We start from the raw sequence: 7,298 nt of genomic DNA, 5'->3' as shown, positions 1-7,298 counted from the left end.
CCTCAGAAAGGGGAACAGAGGGCCCGATATGCCGACCGGACCCATCCCATAGGGAAGTCTGCTGCCTCCCTGGGGCAAGGATAAGAGACATTACCAAGAAGCTCCCCAGGCTGGTGAAAGCTTCCGATTATTATCCACTAGTGGTTGTTCAAGTCAGCAGTGATGAGGTAGCTGATAGTGGCATCAAGACAATCAAAAGGGACTTTAGAGAACTAGAGTGATTGCTTGAAGGATCAGGAGCACAGGTGGTGTTTTCCTCCATCCCATCAGTAGCCGGGAGGCATATGGAAAGGAACAGGAAGACCCACCTCATCAACACGTGGCTTGGAGGCTGGTGCCAGCGGCGGAATTTTGGGTTTTTCGACCATGGGGCAGTTTACATGGCACCAGGCCTGCTGGAGACAGATGGGGTTCACCTGTCGCAAAGGGGGAAAAGGATCCTGGCCCAGGAGCTAGCAGGCCTCATTGAGAGAGCTTTAAACTAGATGCAAAGGGGGAAGGGGATAAAACCAGGCTTGCTAGGGATGAGCCTAGGGGTAGCATGCCTGTGTTGGAGAAGAGCCAACTGAAGTGCATTTACACCAATGCACGCAACATGGGCAATAAACAGGAGGAGCTGGAAGCCATTGTGCGGCAGGAAAACTAGGATGTGGTCGCCATCACGGAAACGTGGTGGGATGACTCACATAACTGGAGTGCTGCAATGGATGGCTACAAGCTCTTTAGAAGGGACAGGCTAGGAAGGAGAGGGGGAGGGGTAGCCCTGTATGTTAGGGAGTGTCTATAGCTTAACGACAGTAATGATAAGGTTGAGTGCTTATGGGTAAAGATCAGAGGGAAGGCTAATAAGGCAGATATCCTGGTGGGAGTCTGTTACAGACCACCCAACCAGGACGAGGAAACAGATGAAGTATTCTACAAGCAGCTGGGGGAAATCTCACAGTCCCTAGCCCTTGTTCTCGTGGGAGACTTCAATTTACCAGATATCTGCTGGAAATACAACACAGCAGAGAGGAAGCAGTCTCGGAGGTTCCTGGAGTGTGTGGGAGAGAACTCCCTGACACAGCTGGTAAGCGAGCCAACCAGGGGAGGCGCCCCGCTGGACCTGCTGTTTACGAACAGAGAAGGCCTGGTGGGGGATGTGGTGGTCAGAGGCTGTCTTGGGCTCAGCGACCATGAAATGATAGAGTTTTCAATTCTAGGAGAAGTAAGGAAGGGGGTCAGCAAGACCGCTACCCTGAACTTCAGTAGGGCAGACTTTGGATTGTTTAGGAGTTTGGTTGAGAGAGTCCCTTGGGAGGCAGTCCTGAAGGGCAAAGGAGTCCAGGAAGGCTGGACGTTATTCAAGAAGGAAATCTGAAAGGCGCAGGAGCAGGCCGTCCCCATGTGCCGCAAGTCGAGCGGGCGGGGGAGAAGACCGGCCTATCTGAACAGGGAGCTTTGGCTAGAACTCAGGAAAAAAAGGAGAGCCTACCGCCTTTGGAAGAAGGGGCAGGTGACTCAGGGGGATTACAAGGATGTTGTGAGGATATGCAGGGAGAAGATCAGAAAGGCGAAGGCCCAGCTGGAACTTAAACTGGCCACCGCCGTTAAAGACAACAAAAAAAGTTTTTATAAACATATCAGTGACAAAAGGAGGGCCAGGGAGAATCTCCCTCCTTTGTTGGATGCAGAAGGTAACCTTGCCACGAAGGATGAGGAGAAGGCTAAGGTACTTACTTAATGCCTTCTTTGCCTCAGTCTTTAATAGTCAAGCTAGTCATCCTCGGGTTTTTCAGGCCCCTGAGCTGGGAGATGGAGATAGGATGCAGAGTGAAGTCCCAGTTGTTGAAGAGGTGGCAGTCACTGACCTGCTCCTCCATCTGGATGCGCACAAGTCCATGGGGCCAGATGGGATCCACCCAAGGGTACTGAGGGAGCTGGCAGAGGAGCTGGCCAAGCCACTCTCCATCATTTATCAGCAGTCCTGGTCAACCGGGGAGGTCCCGGATGACTGGAAGCTAGCAAATGTGATGCCCCTCTACAAGAAGGGTCGGAAGGAGGATCCAGGGAACTACAGGCCTGTCAGCCTGACCTCGGTGCAGGACAACTGGGGGATCGGGCTCAGCCAGCATGGGTTTATGAAAGGGAGATCCTGTTTCACTAACCTGGTCTCCTTCTATGACAAGGTGACCCGCTTAGTGGATGAGGGGAAGGCTGTGGATGTTGTCTACTTGGACTTTAGTAAGGCCTTTGACACAGTCTCCCACAGCATTCTCCTGGAGAAGCTGGCTGCTCATGGCTTGGATATGTGCACTCTGCGCTGGGTTAAAAACTGGCTGGACAGCCGAGCCCAGAGAGTGGTGGTGAATGGAGTCAAATCCAGTTGGCGGCCGGTCACGAGTGGTGTTCCCCAGGGCTCAGCGTTGGGGCCGGTCCTGTTCAACATCTTCATTGATGATCTGGATGAGGGGATCGAGCGCACCCTCAGTAAGTTTGCAGATGACACCAAGTTGTGTGGAAGTGTTGATCTGCTGGAGGGTAGGAAGGCCCTGCAGAGGGACCTGGACAGGCTGGATCATTGAGCCGGGGCCAACTGTATGAGATTCAACAAGGCTAAGTGCCAAGTCCTGCACTTGAGTCACAACAACCCCATGCAACACTACAGGCTTGGGGAAGAGTGACTGGAGAGCTGCCTGGCGGAAAAGGACCTGGGGGTGTTGGTTGACAGCCGCCTGAACATGAGCCAGCAGTGTGCCCAGGTGGCCAAGAGGGCCAATGGCATCCTGGCCTCTATCAAGAATAGTGTGGCCAGCAGGACCAGGGAGGTGATAGTGCCCCTGTACTCGCACCTCGAGTACTGTGTTCCTTTTTGGGCCTCTCACTAGAAGAAGGACATTGAGGTGCTGGAGCATGTCTAGAGGAGGGCAATGAAGCTGGTGAGGGGTCTAGAGCACATGTCTTATGAGGAGCGGCTGAGGGAACTGGGGTTGTTTAGTCTGGAGAAGAGGAGGCTGAGGGGAGACCTTATGGCTCTCTACAACTACCTGAAAGGAGGTTGTAGCGAGGTGGGGGTCAGTCTCTTCTCCCTCGTAACGAGTGATAGGACGAGAGGAAACGGCCTCAAGCTGCACCAGGGGAGGTTTAGGTTAGATATTAGGAAAAACTTCTTCACCGAAAGGGTGGTCAAGCATTGGAACAGGCTGCCCAGGGAAGTGGTTGAGTCTCCATCCCTGGAGGTATTTAAAGAACAGATAGATGTGGTGCTTGAGGACATGGTATAGATGGACTTGGCAGTGATAGGTTAACAGTTGGACTTGATGATCTTAAGGGTCTTTTCCAACCTTGACGATTCTATGATTCTATGATTCTATATAGCAAAGCATAGCAGATATAAAAAGTTCATGGTTCCTTGTTGTAGTGATCCTGACCAGAAGACCACTGTACATTGAGGAGTTAGTGATCTACATAACAGTTAACCTGAGTAGGCCCAGGCCTGTGCTGTATATAGGGCTTGGCCTTCAGGCCTGTGTTGTGCTATGCATAGCCCTTGGCTGCAGGATAATCTCAGCCAGCTCATTCTAACAGAGGAGCCTGCAGGCATCTCCCACTTGGTACCGGCAATAATGCCACCTGCATGGCTTTACCTTTATCTAGTGTCATGTCCCACCTGGGGAGGAGGGGGGAGGAGTGACTAAGATTCACAAATCCTCTCGGTGTGGATTAAGGTGGTCCAACACTCAAGGTCTGTACACAAACACCAGCTTTAATAGAAAGCTTCTATAGAGACAAATATTGAGTACAAATATTCAATACCCACCAACCCTCTCACGGTTATATCTACCCCAGCTATGCGGCTTTATGGAAAGTCAAGGTAGGCCGTGCAGTACCTGACTACAATTTAACAACTTAATCACCTTAGGAAAAGTGAAAGAGAGAGAGAGAGAGAGAAGGAAAAGAGAATGACCAGTCCTGGATCCAGCGTTGGTCCTGCCAACAGGGGTATTAGGTGAGGAAAGAAGGAGAAGAGTGAGGAGAAGTGAAGGTTCTTACAGAGATGTTGATTCTGCACAGGGTGCTTGGTGATAATAATTCCACAAATCACACGTGTACAAGCACACACAAGCACGAACACGAGCACGGGCACGAGCACACCGTCATACAAACTACAGCACATTTATCAGGCTACATGATTAGTATAAACCCACCTAAATTTACACTTATTGGTTAGTGATTAACATTTCATACACTATTGATTTACTGTATTTAAATTAGCCTCGCTTGCTATGTAAATTAGCACGCATGCTCCTTTCAGGTGGGGGGGCAAGTCTTTTCGGTCCTGAATTGAGTCGGTGGTCGCGATCTCCCCTCGCCGCATTTACCTTTCACCCAGTTTCTGCAGTTTTATCAAACTTCATGCTTCTCTGGCTACCGTCCAGTCTTTGGTGCCAAGATGTTCACTTTTATTGGCTTGTTAGCTCTTCTTCAAGGTTAGAGCCGTTAGTTTTCCACAGTTTGTTATCTTTTAGCTCCCTCCCAAATTCCTTTCCCAAGGCACAAGTGGTTAGTAGTTTTGCTAATTGGAAAATTACATCAGAGGTACCAGTTGAATTAAGAGGAGCGACCAGTCAAACCAAGAGAAATAATACCAGGACTGTCCCCCAGGCAGTAGGTGTGGGGAGGGGGGAATAAGATGCTTCACAGACCACGGGGAATGGGGCCGAGGCAAGGCTGCCCTGTCTCCACAGGGCTCCCTCCCTCACCCTCACTCCAGGGTACTGTCTGGTCCTGGGTCCTAGCGACTGTCGCTCTGCATTCTGGTTTTAGTACCCAGGCTGTTTGAGACATCTTGTTGTTTTGCACTAGCAATTCTCTACATCTAGGAGTGCAGCAAGAATTGTTTTCTTGTAAGAAAAATCCTATAATAGCTTGAATGACCAAAAGAGGGGAAACCTGGAAATCTGTTCCATGGACAGGGTCTGCACAGCCTGCTGTGCTTGGATCAGAGGCCTGTTCGATGCTATGCCACCTGGGGTTCCCACCATCTAAAGGGATGTAAGATTATCTATGCTATTCTCTTCTTGCAGTGTTAGTTCTAATAAAAAGCATTTTAAAATTATGCCTTAGAGAGTCCGAGTGCCTTTTTTACTGGGATCATAACAGAGCAGCACCTCCTGGTGCAAAACATTTGGTGTGGTTGGCAGATCCCAGTGAGAAATGTCTTTCTGTAGAAAGAACGAGTAAGAGAGAAACCTTGTGCCTGACTGGCCCCACACACAGCCATGGAGGGTATTTGCAAGGCATTTGACCCAGGCAGTTTCCCCAGTGCATTGGGAAACTGAGAAGGAATGCCTACCCCAGCTGAAGTATTATGTTGTCTTAGAAAACAGGGGCTAGAGAAAGGAAAAGTCAAGGAAAATTTGCGCCATCTTTGGTTGTTACTATCATGCTTCAAATGAGCATGGGAGTGTCTAGAGCTGATGCAAAAAACTACAAGCTGCAGGCGCAGCTCTGCACAGCAGCTCCTGGGCAGCAAATGGCAGTGCAGGCGCCCACAGTGCAACCCGGGAAGGGCACCACTGAGGTACGAGTTATTTACCAGAAGAATGAATGGTGGGACAAGGATCCTTGTTCCTCTGGTGAGGACAAGTGGACAGAGGGATCGGAGGATGTGTGGCAACAGCGTTTCCCTCTGGCCATTAGTGATTCACAAAGCAAAGGGGCCCCCAGGGGACACTCCAGCACACTATCTCAGTGTGCAATTTTATACAGCCTAAGTTGCAAGGTTTAACAAAAATATATCAGCAAAAGCCAAGAGAAAGGCCAGCACACTGGATATTGTGAATATTGGACTTTGGAGGAGATAATGTACATTTAAATCCTAAAGAATGGAAGTTCTTGGATGTCATCTCGCAAAACCCTATGATTATCCAGCAGCTGAGAGAAGCACAGGGTAATGTATCCCACTCCCTGTGGATATGGCTCCAGGAAGCTTTAAAAGCCGAGTATCCCTCACCTACTGATTAGGACAATAAAGCAACATCCTGGAAAAGTATAGCTGAGGCTGGTCAGTATTTACAGGAAGTGGCCACATGGCTGTGTTTGACATTGGCCTTTCTATATAAAGTTTATTTCAGGGTCATAACTCCTTTACTGTCTAATCAGTGCAGTGGTGGGAAGATAGGAAAAAAGTCATTCTCCCCAAGAGCCTTCATGTTTATGGAATATTAACACTGCACTCTAACAGTGATCATGCCCCTGTCAACTATTTCATTAAACTTTTATTCTAGCAAAATAAAAGTTAACACAGAATTTGTCAAAATAATATGTACAGTCCACACTGTACCTCCATTCTTTATGCTCAGTCCCTTGTGACTGCAGAAAACTGTTTGAAATGTAGCTGTACTACAAACCAATCTACTCTCCAACCTTGAATCTCGTGATAGCATTTAGGTTTTGTTTTGACTTTTTTTTTCCATAAAGAGGGATATAAAATGTCTTCAGAACTGTAACATAACTATCATGTTACAACTTTGGTATTACTCTAAAGTTACTTTTAAAATAAAAGAATCCCAATGCAACTTTTACAGGAGTGTAGCCTATATGTCAGTAAGATATGAATAAAAATCAACTGTTTATAACTGGGCTTACTTTGTCTGACCATTTTACCACCCAATAGTTAGACTGTACAATTCTTTTATTTCCCAGAAATGATTGCTTTATAGCATGCATGATACAAGAAGTACCGAACAAAGTAAACCTGTACCTTAAAAGTAATTCTGAAGCTAATTAGCTCAGGCAATTTTCAAAAGGATTATCAGGTTATTACCCCACTGCTAGGACTGCTTCAGAAGCCTAGAAAGTTAAGAACTTGGCTATACTGTTTAAGGAGGCACATATTAGCATTAGCAACAATCAAAAACCAAGGACAGCATCCAAATGTCCTGGTTTCAGCTGGGATAGAGTTAATTTTCGTCTTGGTAGCCGGTATGGGGCTGTGTTTTGGGTTTAGGATGAGAACAATGTCGAGGATACACTGACGTTTTGTTCTTGCTAAGTAGTTGCTAAGTGGCGCTCACAGTGGTAAAGGACTTTTCAACTGCCCATGCTCTGCCGGGTGCACAAGAAGCTGGGAGGGGGCACAGCCGGGGGGAGGGCTGACCCAGACTGGCCCAAGGGCTATTCCATACCATATGACATCATGCTCAGTATATAAGCTGGGGGAAGAAGGAGGAAGGAGGGGGACATTAGGCGCGATGGCGTTTGTCTTCCCAAGTAACCGTTACGCGTGATGGAGCCCTGCTTTCCTGGGGATGGCT

The 7,298-nt window shown here is 48.2% G+C and overlaps 1 pseudogene across 1 annotated transcript in view; it reads right to left on the bottom strand.

Moving 5' to 3' along the window:
- Nucleotides 1-7,298, bottom strand: part of LOC309601926 (G kinase-anchoring protein 1-like) — a 41,334-nt pseudogene that overhangs the window by 8,407 nt on the left and 25,629 nt on the right. The window lies entirely within an intron of this gene.

The sequence above is a fragment of the Platalea leucorodia genome (genome assembly GCF_965183815.1).
Source record: "Platalea leucorodia genome assembly, chromosome: W".
Classification (NCBI taxonomy): Eukaryota; Metazoa; Chordata; class Aves; order Pelecaniformes; family Threskiornithidae; genus Platalea; species Platalea leucorodia.
The sequence above is the reverse complement of the archived record's forward strand: the minus strand, read 5'-3'. Positions and strand labels throughout refer to the sequence as shown.